The 17,728-nt window shown below is 44.7% G+C and overlaps 1 protein-coding gene across 26 annotated transcripts in view; it reads right to left on the bottom strand.

Moving 5' to 3' along the window:
* Positions 1 to 17,728, bottom strand: part of CAMK2G (calcium/calmodulin dependent protein kinase II gamma) — a 2,374,050-nt gene that overhangs the window by 437,555 nt on the left and 1,918,767 nt on the right. The gene's annotated exons all lie outside the window — the stretch shown is intronic.

Here is a 17,728-nt window from a genome sequence, read left to right as displayed (position 1 = left end):
AAGTCTCAAATGCAAACAATTACATATGGAAGCAAATTCACATAAACACAAAAGACAAAATCCGGACACCAAACACTAACACATGGAGAAGACAAATGGCAAGCATGTATGGATGCACAGACACAGAAAACTGCAGGTAAATGCAACCACAAATGCATTTATCTATTAACTGTGACAATGCTATAACCAATCAAATCCTTGCATTTTTGTTCCTGAGGAGTTTGCAACACAATAGGGTTTCCGATACTTTGAAAGAGAACAAGAGCAGCAAGCTACCCCTCCCTCCTGTGTGTTCATTATGCAACCTCAGGATAAATTGCAGACAACTTCAATTACTGCATGCTAGTCTCCAACTCATATATTTGATTAAAACCACAAAGTATTCATCCCCCCCCCATAAAAAGTACACAAAATACCAATTTATCTAAAACAAACAAACACATAAAACACATTTAAGTGCAAAACAGTACATTTCAATGGAAGGGCCGGCGGGGGACCAGGGTCACCTTCCCATCATCATTACATTTTATGTATATATTATAAAGTGAGACATATACACACCCCCCCAGGGTCTGTTTATATATAATTTAAGAAAATTACACCCAGTTTCCAAATTCCCAGTTGATTTACAAGCTGGAAAAATGTCCCCACAATTTCCCCCATGATTGTTATTTCTAAATACCCTGTTTTTAAAAAAGGATGTATTTTTCAAATATGTTGGGATAGCGTTTCAGCCTTTTCTATGAGATCCACCCAACCTATTGCCATCTAGTTTACTTTGACATCTAGGCCTTCATCAGGACACACTATGTATTGTGAGATCCAATCTCTTCACTACCCAGTCTCTGTGATATTCATTCTACAATAAAAACACAAATACATACTATGCGCTGGAGATCCCATAATCAACTATGCAGGTCAACACCAAACTCATTCCTAATGTTGCTACTAACCTTTGTAGTCTCTCCTCACAGGGGAGCATATTACATTTCGCAATCCACATCTTTTTGTCACTTTGATGTCTACAAGAACCAAAATTCAACATTACTTTGCAATTTATTCAATCACTATATTTCTTTTGCACTCAAGACTGAAAATGGCCACAAACCCTAATTTCTAATGTTTTAAACGCTTCACAATGAAGTTTCCTCTATCTTCAGTATTTAAAACCTATATTACCTGTTGACAAAAGGACCACAATCAAGAGCCACTCTCGGTTCATATTGAGTGCCAGACAACATGGGCTATATACCCCCCCCCCACTAGTTGCAAACCACATGTGCCAATCAGTCATTCTATTGGTGGTGTAATGAAATAAACACATCCTCTAGGACCCTTGTCATACCATAAGGCGCAAAAAAATTCTCTTCCCTCCCTTTTACATTTTACACTAAACAGCGTTCATTTAGAAAAACAATCACTATCCCCGATCATACACCGTGCATTGATCCATCCTATGTCATAGCAAGAAAAACGCTGCTTTTTCAAAAAACGTATTTACTCACATCTGAACTCTGTGGACTATTTTCCTGTTATGTGGTCCTTCCCTGACTTTTGCTCAGCCTGGCATATAAACCCTATCTTTGATGTGGCGCATCTTTAATAAACCTCACCTTGCGCTGTTTCTTGATCAGTAACATGTACAGATTCATCTCGATCAACGCATGCACCATATTGGAATGTCCAATATGTGCTTTTTAGCCATAATGTTTATAGTTTAATGAAAAAATACAAAAACAAATCCATTCCTCAGCCAATGTTCCATACGCTTTATGGTACAATGTGGCATTTCTATCTCCATTAAAAACAATCCCTTTCAGATGTACAACAAATCTGTTTCCCATATAACAAGCATAATTTTGCGCACCATATGTCACACCACCTGTTGGGGGCTTACTGCGTTACAATAAATCATCAAAGAACAGGGCCATTATGTTTTCAGTGGCTTCTATGTTCGACTTGTCAGATAGCTATACAATTTTAACGTGGACACTACCGTTGCCATATTGTAATTGATTACTTATAACGTGCATAAAACCCAGCGCTTTCTAGGCACAGACCCAGGGATCGATCTGTAGTGCTCCGCGTCATCTTGCTTCCAAGGAGAGTGAGTTGTTCCTGAGCAATCTGCATATATTTTGAATGTCCTTGTACTAGTATAATTAGGTCTAGTTATTAACCTTTTTGGAATGCTAGAATGGGACCTATATCATGACAAATACATAGTCCTTCATCCCTCCTTATTACCAATCTACCATCATACCACTAATAGAATATTTGCTCCCTCCATGTACGTTTTTCTTTTTAGTACAGAACCATTCTGTTCCATATGTGAAAATCAACAATACTATGACTCCGGTCTCACCCTCGGTATGCAAAACAGACAGAGGTAAATATATATCCAGCTGTGGGGAAGCTCTCTCAAGATTCTTGTCTGTCTGTCTAGCAAATGCCAAACCTGTGGCATAATATCCTTTATCAAAACAAGTACGGGATTACTTTGAAAAAATTAGGCCTATTCAATACTTGTGTTTAAACCAGATTCGGCCGTTTTGAGACGCAGTATCCACTTTTCTTCACTTTTTTAGAAAGCTAGGCCTCTGTCCCCTCCACGTGGGAGTGGCTTAATAGTCTAATATGTCCAGTAATTATGTTTTGTAAGGAGTTTCACCGTCGGTTTCTCAGATACTTGATTCTTTAAGCAGCATCTGTGCTCACATATCCCTTGCCTGGTTTCTCTTTCGTTTTTTCAAGGTAAATGAGACCACAGGGGCACTTAATTCCATACTCAACCCAAGTGGTTTATCAATTCATGAATTCTCTGAATTCCTAATTCTGCCCATTTAAGTCAATGTTCTTCATGTTCTGGGTCAATCAAAAGACAGAACATTTACCACACTTGTGGTGGCCAGTGATAGGTGCCATTCCCCATAAACGTGTTACTGTCGAACCTGTAGGTTGTTTACAGTAATAGGTGTGAACCAGCATCTGTTTTAGATTTAAAAAAATGTTTTTCTTCAAAGCATTACTCATAGGGATATACACGTTCAAACATGAAATTCTTTCTTCTTGTGGTCTGTGTTGTTTTGTAAGGCAGATCGCTCACATTTTATTTTTTGTTGCTCCTTTCTTAGCATCATTCACAGCCCTCTGAGATAGCCTCTTTGTTTCAGGTGAAAATCAAGATCTGAATTTTTATTGAAATGTTCTTCTGGGGAGCAGTTCTCCTTATTCTGAGACAGTGACTGCATGGTAGATTTGTTTTTAAACTTGATGGGTGTGTGAAAAACCTGAGGGTGACCTCACACCCAGTCCCTCTGGATCCTCTTCTCAGTTGCCCAGGGAAAGGCTGTCGCTTTTGGATCCTGATACTGGGTGTGGAATAGCAAGGGAGGATCACCTGGGTGGAGGGTCGTTGGGGATTGGGAAGAGGGTTCCCACAGCTGAGACATGGTATTCCCCCTTTCCATTATGAGAACCAAACTAACACTCTCCTAGCATTTATGGGCTAGTGTAGTATCACCCCTCATGTTTCCTCTTTCAACCAACTACAGTACTTGGACAAGGAAGAGGAGTGTAGGAGTAGTGATATGGTATGATGTGGCATTTATAACGTACCGGTACACAAGTGTTTCTAGGCACGACTAGATAAGGAGGGGGAACAAAGGGAGGCCAAAATAACGATCTTACTAGGCCTTGTGTCATTCAGATCGCGCAAGTGTGGGGAAGAGGGAAGGGGAAACATGCCAGGGGGAAGTGCAGTTAACTCACAAGTGCAGCCAGTGGGTGGCTCATAAGTCCAGAGATAAGGGACTGTAGGGTTGCAGATACAGACCCAAGTGCTGGGAAGGCTGGAGGCAGTGCAAGGGCAACTGGACAAGCAGGTGCCTGGGCCGGAGTTCAGAGAGTGACGAGTGCGCAGAGCAGTCGGGCGCATCAGCAGGGGAGAGGAAGAGAGAAAACGGAAACGAAAATTAAGGTCTTGACTTGCTTCCAGAACCGGAGGTGGTTCTTATTTGAGAGAGGCAGGTAGGCTGTTCTAGGGGGAGGCCCCAGCCGAGGAGATAGATCTGCCTCCAACTCTCTGCTTGGAGAAGCGTCTGACCCTCAGAGAGTTGGAGGTGGATGAGTGGAGAGGTCGAGAAGGAAGATGTTTTGGAAGAGGTATCGTGGTCCCAGGCCCCAGAAAGCCTTGCTGATGATGCAGAGAATCTTGAAGTTGATCCTTGCAGCCACAGGGAGCCAGCGAAGAGATTTCAGAGGTGTAGATAGAAAAGGAAGAATAGCTCTGAGCAGGTGCAGCTGATAGCTTGACTTCTTCGAGACATCAGAGATGTGAGGAGAGAAGGAGAGGGTGGAGTCCAAGAGGACACCAAGGTTCTTAGCCTCACAGGAAGGAGCAGGAAGAGGGCCCAGAGCGGGCAGCCAGAGAGAGGGAAGAAAGGAGGGAGCGAGTGTCCCAATGAGGTTCTCAGTGTTACTGACATCAAGGCAGAGATCATTGATGGCACACCATTCCTGAATTGAGGACAGACAGTCTGGTATGAGAGAAGTAGCAGAGGTGGCTGAGGTGTGCCTGAGAGAGCTGCGTATCACCCGCATAACATTGAAAATTGGAGCACAAAATAGTGATGCAGTTGGCAAGAGGTGGCAGGTAGTGGTCGAAGAGCCAGGGAGAGAGGTTAGACCCCTGGGGACCACCACAAGAAGAAAGATAGACGAGAGGAAAGACTCCAGTTGGACCTGAGAGGGTCACTCGGTGAGAAAGGAGGTCAACCAGCCCAGGGCCCAGTGAGTAAAACCAAGGTTGTCGCAGAGACTATTGAGCAGGATGGCATGGTTGACTGTGTCAAAAGCAGAGGATAGATTGAGGAAAATGAAGACAGAAGGGAGATTAGAGTCAAGATTGGAGAGCAAGTCTTCACGGTGTTCAGGAGAGCAGTTTCCGTGCTTCTGGCAGCTCTGAAGCTAGACTGGAGGTCATGGAGGCAACCAACAGATTCAGTATGTAGATTAAGCAGGGAGATGGCCAGCTTTTCCAATAGTTTGCTCAGGAGTGATGGAGATAGGGCAACAGTTAGCCGGGGAGGAAGGATCGGCTGAAGGCTTCTTTAGAAAGGTGTGCACAAGAGTGCTTAAGGGAGAGGGGAAAGTTCCAGTGGCAAAGGCGTGATTGCAGAAATCGGCCAAAGCTGGAGAAATGGTGTCAATGTGGTCCTCGATTGTTCTGGATGAGTAAAGGAGAACCCGCTTTGACAAGACTTTCATAGATCAGACTTGTCTAGAAACATTGTCGGGGTGAACAGGCGAAAGGAGGAGAAAGGAGGAGGAGGGACTGCTTCAGACGAACACTGTAGTGAACACTAGTAAGTAATTTAACCACTCCAGTACTGAGACGAGGAAGATGCCTGCAGAGTATTTTAACGGACTTCTACTCCAATTGTAGTCAGGCAATTACTATTGGGAACTCACATCTGCAACCTGTCAAGTGGTTGCAGGTGTATAAGAAGGGAGGAGACCAGCAGCAATCAGACCAGCAGAGAATCCTATTTGCGAGGAGGCAGCCGAGGTGGATACTGCAAGAAAGTCAGGATGCCGGCAGACGACCCCAAGAAACTGTCGAGCCAAAGAGCAGGCAGGCCCTAAGAAAACCACAGGTGTGGGAGCCTCTGTGGTCAGAGATAGGCAGTCAACAATTGCGAGCAAAGAAAAGGAAAGCAAAGTGGCTGCCAGAGTCTGCAGAAGGAAGGCGAAGCTGGCGACAGGAGCTGAAGAGAATCAGAATTGCAAGCGGGGCTCGCGATTGAAGGAAATCCAGCGGGTGGAGCCGAAACAGAACAGTTCAGCTGTCCATAGGGAATGCCAGGGACTGGTGAGTAAAGGGAGAAAGTCACTCGAACCGGGGCGCTCCTGGGGGCTGTACGGAAGCGAGGCGAATGCTTAATGAACAAAACAGCATGCGCATAATGAAACTAACCCAAAGCCGCAGGTTGGGTGTAAATTAAGCGGCAAAGTAATGATTACTAATATTGAATAGCCGACTGAATGAAACCTTTATGGGCAAGGTTACGACCAGATGTCAAATGAATATGAAGTTCAGATATTGCCTGTTTGAAAGCAAAGTACGAGGCAAGAGTGGCAGATTGCGAGTGTGTATGGCTGCAAGCTGGTAAAGGAATAAAACCAACACAAAGTGAACTTTATGCATGAATATAGTGTGGCAAGGCCCACAACTGTCCAAGCGATATTTAACACATTGTGGCAAAGCCAAGAGACTGACAAGGAGAAGCCAAGTTAGGGTGAAACACTCACGTAAGGCCAAGAGGCAGATGGGGCGAAACCAAGTGAGTGTGAACAATCAAATCGGGGCAAATACAAAAGAACCTGTGTGGGTAGAAGATCCTATGGTTCTTGGTTGCATGACTTGTCATGTGTGGACCGTGCAGTCTGAAAACTGCGCCCAGACCAGGGAACCCTCAATTGTGAAAGCCAAAAACATTCTTGAAGTAAACCAAGAAGAAGTACACTGCGTGAATTGTTAAGCCAATCCAGAAGGAGTGTCGAGTTGATCTGGAGTTGTTCTGAACATTGAGCGACTAAGAAAGAATAAATTGGCAAGTTGAAGTCTTGGCGAAGGGAACCTTCAGACTTGATGGACTTTAATGCTGTCTTGAGGGCAGGAACCTCAAGGCCCTTTTCTTTGGAACTGTGTTACCTTAAACATGGGGAAGAGAATCCCAAGAATTTGTGGAACTGTTTTGAACTTGGGAAAGGTAATCGAGACTTTTGTGGAACTTTCTTGAACTTGGTGAATGGGAGCTGAAAAGTAAGCTACAAGTAGCTCAGAACTTTGTTTTGATGACCTTTCTTTATTGCCGACATCCCTACACCTTGTTTAGCTTTGTTTTGAGGCCAAGGATAGGTTTTGGACACAGACTAAGTTGAACATTCTGACTCAGACTTTCTCTAGTTTCGTTCAGGTAGGGAAATCCCACCTTGGCATAGGGTAAGTTAGGCCTTCAACCATCCCGAAGTTTAAGTTAATATACCATTTTATTTTGAACTTTTAATCTGTTGTCTGTGTCTTGCTTCATGATGCCTTCACAGTGATAGCTGCTGAAGTAGAGAAAAGTATTTTATCCGTCGGTTTCTGATATAATGTGGCGTCTATAGTACCTTTGACATTTTTCCTTAACGTGAGGTCCAAGAAAGTTACCTAATACATGTCACATGTCATGGTGAACTTAATGTAAGGATCACGTTCATTCAACCATTTCTTAAAATTACCGAATTCCATGATGGTGGCTTTCCAGATCAACAACACAGTCGATTTAACAATGCCAATTTGGTATCTGTTTCACAAAAAGGTTTTGCTCAATGTACAGATGGGTGGACTCAAAATGACCTATTTACAAATTTGCGATGCCTGGTGCAAGCATTGCAACCATACTCGTACCATGCACCGACATCTTATCCTCAAACAAGAAGACATTTTCGGTGAATGCCAGCCGAAACACTCAAGGATGAACTCTGTAGGCACTCTCTTTCATATCTGCCCGTGTATTTAGATACGTTCTCATTAACTCCAAGTCATTGTATTGTTGATTCTTGCATATGGAAGAGAATAGTTGTGTAGTAAGAAGAAAAAAGTACATGGTTGGAGCGAATATTCCTTTAGTGGTATGATGGTAGATTGATACATTTAAGTTACGCACCGTAGAGACTGTAGTGCTCAGTCATTGGACCCCTTTCCTCCATCCTTGTGGGCGATTTCACCGAACAAGAACATAGGGTTGAGCTGTGATACCCTGCCTCATATCTAGGACGAAGCAAAAAAGGTACTTCAGAACTGCCTGAGCAAACTCAGCATTGCGCCTAGAGCTGGTGTCCATTGAGTAGTGCTTACAGAAGGCCGACTGAGTGGCCCAAGTAGCCGCCTTGCAGATGACATCCCAAGAAGCAGGTCTCTGAATGGCTGTGGCCTGGGCTCTGACCGCATTGGGCCTGAATCCCCTTAGGAACAGGTCTGCCCAAGAAGTGTACGCCTCTGAAATGGCCGCGACCATTCAACGGGCGATGGAAGCCGGGCGAGGAGCCCTCAAAAGTCAAGAACAATGCCTCAGACTTCCTGAAGGATTTCATCCGAGAGAGATAAAACTTGAGGACCCTATTGAGGTCCAAGGAAAGCACAGCCCTCTCTACACAGACCGCGGGTTCGGGAAGGCAGATCTCCTGATTCAGATATGATAAGTCATTTATAACGTGCCTGAACACAAGTGTTTCTAGGCACCAAAAGACAAGGAAGGGAGAACAGAGGGAGGACAACAATCTTACCAGGCCTTGTGTCATTCAGATCGCACAAGTGCGGGGGGAGGGAGGGGAGAAGTGCCAAGGGGGAAGCAGGGTGGTGGACAGGGGGGGAGAGCAGGTGGCTCATACGTGCAGAGAATCACTGTAGGGTTGCAGATACAGACTCGTTAGTGCAAGGGAGGCCCAGAGGCAGTGCAAGGGCAACTGGACCTGCAGGAGCCTGGACCGGAGTTCAGTGGGTGACCAAAAGATCAGCATGCGGAGCAGTCAGGGACATCAGAAAGGGAGAGAGAAAGCAGAAGCTAAAAGTAAGGTCTTGAGTTGTTTTCGGAACTGGAGGTGGTCCTGCTCAAGTTTGCCAGAGGCAGGGAGGCTGTTCCAGAGGGAGGCCCTAGCAGAGGAAATATATGTACCCCAACTCTCTGTATGGGGAAGCACCTGGCCCCCAGAGAGTTAGAGGTGGATGAGCGGAGGGCTCAAGAAGGAAGATGCTTAGGAAGAGAAAGTTGGAGGCAGTGTAGTCTTCGGCCCCGGAAAGCCTTGCAGATGATGCAAAGGGTCTTGAACTTGATCCTTGCAGCCACGGTGAGCCAGTGAAGTGATTTCAGAGCTGGAGAGATACGATCACTGGGCTTGAGGCCAAGGATAAGTCTTGCAGTCCTGTACTGGATAAATTGCAAAGAGCGAAGAGTAGAGGCAGATAGATTTAGAAAGAGGCTGTTGCAATAGTCCAGCCTAGAGAGGACCATGGCTCTGGAGACAGTGAGCTTCTGGGCGAAAGTGAGAAAAGGAAGAATACCTCTGAGGAGGTGCAGCTGATAGTTTGACTTTTTAGAGACATCAGCGATATGAGGAGAGAAGGAGAGGGTGGAGTCGAAGATGACCCTAAGGTTCTTACCTCACTGGAAGGAGCAGGTAGAGGGCCCAGGGTGGGCGGCCAGATTGAGCAAGGAAAGATTGAGCAGATGTCCCAATGAAGAGGATCCCAGTCTTACTGGCATTAAGGCAGAGATCGTTGGAGGCACACCATTCCTGAATTGCAGACAAGCAGTCTGGTATGGGAGAAGGAGCAGAAGTGGCTGAGCGGAGCCTGAAGGAGAGCTGGGTGTCATCTGCATAATGCTGAAAGTTAGAGCAGAAAGTAGAAATGTGGTGGGCAAGAGGTGCCAGATAGCGATTCAAAAGCCAGGGAGAGAGGTTAGACCCCTGGGGAACACAACAAGTAGAAAGAGATAGAAGAGAGTTAAGACCCAAGTTGGACCTTGGAGGATCGATCAGTGAGAAAAGAGGTCAACCAAGCCAGGGTCTGACCAGATATACCCAGGTTGTCGCGGAGGAGAATGAACAGGATGGCGTGGTTGAACCTGTCGAAAGCAGAGGATAGATCAAGGAGAATGAGGACAGAAGGAAGGTTTGAGTCAAGATCAAAGAGCAAGTCTTCAAAGAGAGCGGTTTCCATGCTTCTGGCTGCTCTGAAGCCAGACTGGTGGTCATGGGGGCAACCAACAGATTCAGTGAGTAGATTAAGCTGGGAGATGGCCAGCTTCTCCAGGAGTTTGCCAAGCAAAGGAGTGATGAAGATCGGGTGATAGTTTGCCGGAGAGGAAGGATCAGCAGAGGGTTTCTTAAGAATGGTGTGTACAAGGGAGTGATTAAGAGGGGAAGGGAAGGTTCCAGTGGCCAAAGAGTGATTGAAGAAATCGGCCAAGGCTAGTGCAAGGGTGTCGATGTGGTCCTTGATGGTTCTGGAGGAGCAGGGAAGCACTTGCTTTGACGAGACCTTCATAGATCAGACTTGTCTAGAAACCTTGTCAGGGGTGAACAGGGGAAAGGAAGAGAAGGGAATAGGAGAGACGGCCTAAGAGGGGCCTGGAGTGGTAGGCAGAGAGGAAGAGGATGTAGAGGAAGTAAGAGTGACATGAGTTTTAGTGGTGAAATGAGAAGCCAGAGCCATGCAGAGGGCCTGTGAATGAACAGGAGTGGTAGAGAATGCAACAGGATTGGCCAGCTCCTTGCAGATTTTAAAAGGCTCGGCCGATTTGTTGGAGGCCACCGAGATGCAGGCTTGGATGTAGGCTCTCTTCTTTGAGAGGACAGTGTCTCTAATGAAATGAAGATGAAATGGAAACTACATTGGGCAAGAAGTTTGGGCAAGACGACCTTGTCATTGTGAAACGTGGTGATGGGCTTGCATGAGGACAACACCTGCAGCTCACTTATCTTGCTGGCAGAGGTGATAGATGCCAGTAAAACCGTCTTTAGTGTTACCAAGCAGATGTCCACATAGGCCACTGGCTCGAAAGGCTAGCGCTGCAAAGCTGCCAGAACCACATTGAGGTCCCAGACCAGGTGCGGCCAATGTACTGGTGGAAAAAGCCTAGACAACCCTTTAAGGTGGGCCTTAACCACTGGATTGGCTGCAGAAAACATTATCAGGGGAATTCTTGTAAGCTCCAATGGCTGCCAAATAAGTGCGGCAAGTATCCACCAGAACTCAAGAACGAGTCAGCTGCGCTAAAAAAGCCAATACATCATCCAGAGGACAGGTGACAGGGTCCAGACCCTTGTCACTAGCCCAATGGCAGAACCTAGTCCATGTACTCTTTTACTGGGACCGAGCCGAGGGCCTCCTGGCCTGCTGAATGATGTCCCAGTCATCATCAGGAAAATGAGCATGTTGAAGCCTCAGCTGGTCAGGAACGAGGCCACCAGCACCAGCCTGGCTGGGTCCGGATGCTCCACTGTCCCACCCCGCTGCGTCAGTTATCCCCTGCTGGAGATCAGAAGGTGGACGGGACCCTGGGAGAACAACTGCAGCAGATCTGAAAACCAGGGTCTCGAAGGGCAGTGGGGGGCAATCAGGATGAGGCTGCAACCCACCAAAGCCCAGAACTTGCTGAGGGTCAGTTGGATCAGAGCAGTGGGCAGGACCACCACCTGCGGCCATGCCAACACTGCACATCAAGCAAACTGTGGGAACTTGGAAGGGGATGCGAACAAACCCAGGTCAGCGAACTCCCAATGCTGGAACATGGGCAACAAAGAGTCAGTGTGCAACTCGCACTCGTAGGTGTTGAACCCCAAGCAGCTGAGTTGGTCCACTTCTGCATTGCTCTCCCCATAGAGGTGAACTGCTGAATTCCAAATACCCCTCTGTCAGGGTCCATTCTGAGATCGATGCTGCATCCATGTGGAGGAGGGGTGGGGGGATCCTGCACCCAAAGTGTAATCGTCAAGCTGATATCACTCTGGTAGACGCTGAGCCCTCGGCCGGCCCGCCAGTAGTCATAACGCGCTGTCTCATAGCGAGCTCCGGTAGGTGGGACGCCCTCGGCACCTGTGCCGGTAGCCGTGCTGGATCGAGCCGAGGACTCTTGGAGGTGGCACTCAACGAGCCCATACCGCTAGGGGTTCCAGAAGAGGACGAACTTGATCGCCATTCCAAGGACAGCCATGTAGGGGCCCCTGAGCACCTCAGATTGACCACAAGACCTAATGCCTCGGGCCTGCCAGAACCTGAATCCAAGCAACCCCGATCTGTGGGAATCCTGGGGAAGGAGTTGCTGCACTGTGGAGACGTGCTGAACAGAGGGCCTATCTTGTCTTGACAAGAGGTCCTGGAGACAAAGTCCTTATCGTGGGGTGGAGAAGTGTGGAAGATCTCCCACCACTGCAACAACCGTTTCTTCAATGCCATGTGACCATGAGCGAAGCAAGCCGAACATATGTCCCAGCAGTGGTCAGGTCACAAACACTCAAGACAGTGTGCATAGGGGTTCAAGGCCAGGAACGAGCGGTCACATGAGGCACATCTCATGAATCTTCCTGCAGCAGATATGCGCCGGGGGAGGAGAGGCACCGAAGGGAAGTTAAAATTGAAAAGATAAAACTGGGAGCAAGCGGAAATCTAAAAAAAGTCTCTGCGCTGGCTGCCAGGCCTGACACCGTCTGTGCGTTAAAAGGGACTGAGGTGAGGCGACGCTATAATACATTTAAAGGGGTAGCTCAATTTTTTGCTGCCAAAGGTTCTGGTATCGTCCCCATTTTGGAGAACGCCCACAAGGATGGAGGAAAGGGGATAGGATGTATGAGGATAAAGAACTATGCATTTGTTGTGATAAAGGTCCCATTCTAGCATTCGAAAAGGGTAATAACTAGACCTGATTATACTAGTACAAGGACATACAAAATATATGCAAATATGGCAACGATAGTGTCCACGTTAAAATCACAAAGCTGTCTGACAAGTGAAACAAAGAGGCCAATGAAAACACAAAGGCCTCATTCTTTGATGATTGATTAGAACGCAGAGAGCCCCCAACAGTTGGTGAGACATATTTTGCATAAAACGACGCCTCTTATATGGGAAACTGATTTTCTGTGCATAAAGAGAATGGAACCATGGCTGTGGGATGGATTCGTTTTTGGTATTTAGGTATTTAATATTTTTTCAATTAAACTATTGACATTACAGATAAAAAAACGCATATTGGACATTCCAATAGGGCGCACGTGTTGATCGTGATGAACGAACACATGTTGCTGATCAACAAACAGTGCAAAGTGATGGTTTATTAAAGATGCGCAACAAACAGGGTTTTGTATGCCAGACTGAGGAGAAGCCAGCAAAGAACCACACGGGTGGAAAATAGTCCACAGAGTGCAGATGTGAGTAAATAAGTTTTTTTTTTTTTTTTTAAAGCCATCGTCTTCAATGCTATGATATAGAAATAATAAATACATTGAATATGATGAGGGTTAGTGGTTGTTTTTCTAAATCAACACTGTTAAGTGTAATATCTAGAATAGAATTCTTTTTGCACCTTATGGTATGAGGAGGGTCCCAGAGGACGTGTTATTTTATAACACTACCAATAGAATGACTAATTAGGATGTGTGGTTTGCAACTAGTGGGGGAGAGATATAGCCCCTGTAGTCTGGCACTCAATATGAACCGAGAATGGCTCTTGATTATGGTCATTTTGGAAACAGGTGATAGGTTTTAAATACTGAAGATGGAGGAGATTTCATTGTGAAGCATTTAAAAGATTAGAAATGAAGGTTGGTTGCCATTTGTAGTCTTGAGTGGGTAAATAAATACAACCACAGAATGAATGGAATTAATAGGAAAGTAATGATGAATGTTGGTTCTTGCAGACAATGGGCCTCATTTCGAGTAGGGCGGTAAGGGATACAGGGCACCGTAAACAAGACCGGTGCCGGTAATCCCTTACTGCCCTACTACGAGTTCCCTTTGCGGGTCCTTCCTTAACGCCTGGTTTTAGCAGGCGTTAAGGACGGGACATGCAAAGGGATACCAGGGTCAATAACGGTACCACAATTTGCGGTACCGTTATTGCCACCTTCCCATTGAACCCTTTGGGGGCTCAAATGGGAATGGGGAATGGCCCTGGGGAATGGCCCTGGTGAATGGGGAATTACCGGTCCCGCCGACCGCAGAATGGACCGGTAATTACTCTATTCACCAGGCCGGTGTTGGAACGATTTTTGAGGCAGCCATGCCGCAAATAGCAGCATGGTTACCTCCAAACTCGGAATGAGGCCCAATGACAAAAATATGCTCTCCTGTGAGGAAACAATACAAAAAGCGGTTAGTAGCAACATTAGGAATGAATTTGGCGTTGACATGTATAGTCGATTATGGGATCTCATGGAAATGTATGCGCCAAATTAAATGACAGTCTACTGTAAACACTATGCTAGTACTGAAGGAGGATAGAGTTAATGACAGTACTAGTGGTGATCCACCTCCCGACCAAGAGGTGGAAAAAGGAAAGGATTCCCCAAAGATAGGAATTTTAATGAGGAAGCGTAAGAAAACATCTGTGAAGACGAAATTAAAGAGTTATTGGTTTTGCATGCTCGATCTAATTACTCTGATGCAGATCCTATCTCCATTGATTGATTTAAGTAGAGCGAGTATGAGTGAATCATCTATTTGTTGCAGTGATCCGGTTCCCATTGATGATTTTGATGTGGGAAATCCAGTTACATGGTTTACATGTACAGGCTTATCCTCAACACCGTTTGCTCGTGAATTTATTTCCAAAAAACCTTGGTGAATTCAAATGTTGATTTAAGTGTCATACCATAGGTTTCCAAATTTTTTTCCGAAAGGCTGAGAACTTTTGTACTGTGTTTCTTTCATTAAAACATAGGAAAAACATGCTCCATAAAGCAGTCCCAAATACTAAAATCAGAGAAAGCATCCAAAACTGTATTTAAGTTACCAAAAGAGGGAGAGATCCATCAACATCGTAATGCACATGCTGTCAGAACTAAAAAATATCCCACTATGTGAAAATCTTCATTGCTTATATGTTGAAAGGAACTTTCAAGTCCATGAATTCCTTCTTCTCAATAGGCAATATGTGCTGGCTTTGTTCGGAGAAATTCCAAAATTGGCTCCAATTAAGTCTGGAGATAGGCCTCCGGTACAATTCACTCATCCGGCAAGAGTGGATAGTGCGAGACTTGCTTTTAAATCAGAATTTATTAGAAATGTAATTTTGGCAGGAATCCAGTCTCTCAAACAAGTGGTTTATGATGTGTCAATCTCTCATGATGGAGTAGCCACTATTGAAAGAAGTGAGATCGAGCGGAGCTTGCAGGAGGCTTTGGTGGTGAAAGTAAATCAGAGAGATAACACATCCCATTTGGTGACAGACTTGTTGGGTCCAAAAAGAGAAACCGAATATGATTTGTTGTATATCTTGAATAGTTTACATACTAGAAATGTTGGGGCCCATTCAGAAAATTGAAAATAGCCTCCTGGAACACAAGGGGTTTTCTTACACACTCTGGGGCACGTGCAAATATATCGCACTTCAGGAAACTTGGATGCTAGAAAACCCCATATTAGAAGGCTATCCTATCTGCTATGAACCTGCAAGAAAAGGTTTAATGGGAAGACAGTTTGGAGGGCTTATCTCTGCCATGCATAATGATTGTAATTTAAAAATGGAAAAACTACCAACAGTGGATAGACACATATTGGCTGTAAATCTCAAGATGAATGTAAAGGGTGAACTTGATACATATGCCTTCCTAGTTCTCAAAGTTTATTTTAACCCAAGTACTAGTGTTCTAATGCATTTTTTGGTACAAATACAGGAGATTATTCAACTATACCTACATGGAAATGCTAGTTGTATCCTTCTGGGTGATTTCAATAGCAAATGCGTGGAAGATAAATATTCTGAATGTTCTCTTTCAAGAGAACAGGAGGCCCGAGGTAGAGGATACTCATGGAAAGAAGTACTGGGATATGTTGTTAGTGAATGGTAATGTCAAGGGAGATATCGCACCCACTTTTACTAGAGTGGGATCTTGTACAAGTTCGACTTTGGATTATATTGTTCTGTCAAAAGACCTCTTTAACCGAGCACAAAGGCTAGGGATTGTCAGCAGGGAAAACAGTGACCATTGCTTTCTGAGTCTTACTTCGTATCTGAAAATTGAATACAAACTTCCCCTATTTAATAAGTCAGTGGAAACAAGAGGGGGGAAATAGCAAAGTTTTTGGGAAACCGAAGTTTGCTACTAGATTTAATAACAACATGCGAGAATGCTTATTGGTACAAAATAGGACTAGGCTGACCGCAAGGTTTTGATCCCTTTATTCAAGATACACTTCTAGGTTTGATTTGTAAGGTTGGGAATAATAAATTATAAATGCACACCTTTGATAATGTTACCTATATGGCATAAAAACAGTTCAGACTGCAACTTCAATCTATTAGGAAAATGGGGAGCACTGCCCTTCACTTCTTGAAAAAATTAAAACAAGACTACTCGAATCGGATGATGGCGAAGAGGTATTTCAAATACCAGCGTGCCACGGAAATCATGCAGTTTGCCTTAAATGTGAAAAATGATCTGTGCAGACAAACCCGATTGGGAGCAATGTCTGGGTTGAGTTTTTTCTGACATTTATGGAGAGTTGCCCCTGGAAGTAACCGAGTCAAATGAGGATCAAAAGTCAGTTCCACTTAATTGGGATTTTCTTGACACTAGTCTGGATGAGGTGTATGGGGCCATTATTAAGTCAAAAAGTTTGAATGCGCCCGGTCCCGATGGCCTCTCCAATCTCACCTTAAAATCGGATCCGGACCTATGGTCTTGGATACTCTTAGAGTTGTTCCACAATATTAAAGAAAGACAATGCCTGCCTCCTGGAGGGATGCTATATTTGTCCTTATCCATAAGGCAAGCGATAGGTTGGAACCGGTAAATGACTGACCTATTTCACTACGAGGTGGGTTCGTATAAAATGTTCTCAACTTTGGTTTTGAATAATTTAAGCAAACAAGCATCCTGCTGTGTAATGACCTATACCAATCAGGTTTTACGAAATGGGTAAATATTTCCCTGAATTGCCATATTATATCACTCTTGACGATGCAGGCCAGAGCCACCAAAACACAGATTTATAACGCCTTTTTCTCGAAATAAGAAAGCCGTTCAACTGTGTGAATAGGGCTCTTTTGTGGTAAAAGTTAAAATCTCAGTGGTGTCCCGTTTGACATGCTGAAGGCTCTACACTCAGACTAGATTAAAAGTGAAATTGGATGCCATTGGAAATGCTTTAGGTTGGATAAGGAGTGAGAGGGGCCTAAAGTAGGGATGCTTTCTGGCCTCTTTCCTCTTTAATGCTTATATTGCTGCTATGGATCGTCCTTTGAAGAAATAAATATATATCCTCCAAGATTGGGAGCATTTTCTATCCCGTACCTCCTGTATGCGGATGATTTGGTTTTACTTCACTATACACAAATAGGTATTCAGAGAGCACCATTGGCAGCTAATGATTTTAAGAGTGTGGGCGTGGAAATTACTGTGGCAAAATCTAAAAAAATGTTTTTTAAATAAATTGATAAAGAAAAAAAGAAATGTTACTGGTCGATTAATGGAGAGAAATTATAACAAGTCCAATGCTTTACATATCTGGGAACTAAAATTTGTAGCACTAATAAACTCCATGAAAAATGGTTGCCTAGTAAGACCACAATATTAAACTCAATATCTCAGTTGAAACAACTTGATAGAAAGTATGGTCGATTTTTACACCTCCCTGTATTGAAATTTCACAGTAAAAAAAATGATTCCCAGTGTAATACATGGTGCAGAAGTGGCAAATGCAAAGGGGGCCTGGTTGCAGTTTGAGGGCAAGCTTTGGCGCAAGGCGCTCCAGTTACCTGAAATAAGACATATTAGGCACTCTATCAATCCAAGCGATGATCGACTGGAGAAGCCTGCAGTTATATAGAAGCTTACTTGCTCCGCCAGGTGGCTCTTTGTTTGTGGAGTTGCGATGTTTACTGTTGTCAGATGCTTGCTCTGATTGGGCTAAAAAGTGTACTACGATGACGACAGGGGAGGCATCTCTGAGGATATG

The sequence above is a fragment of the Ambystoma mexicanum genome, chromosome 8, assembly GCF_040938575.1.
Source record: "Ambystoma mexicanum isolate Mex_15411 chromosome 8, UKY_AmexF1_1, whole genome shotgun sequence".
NCBI lineage: Eukaryota > Metazoa > Chordata > Amphibia > Caudata > Ambystomatidae > Ambystoma > Ambystoma mexicanum.
The sequence above is the reverse complement of the archived record's forward strand: the minus strand, read 5'-3'. Positions and strand labels throughout refer to the sequence as shown.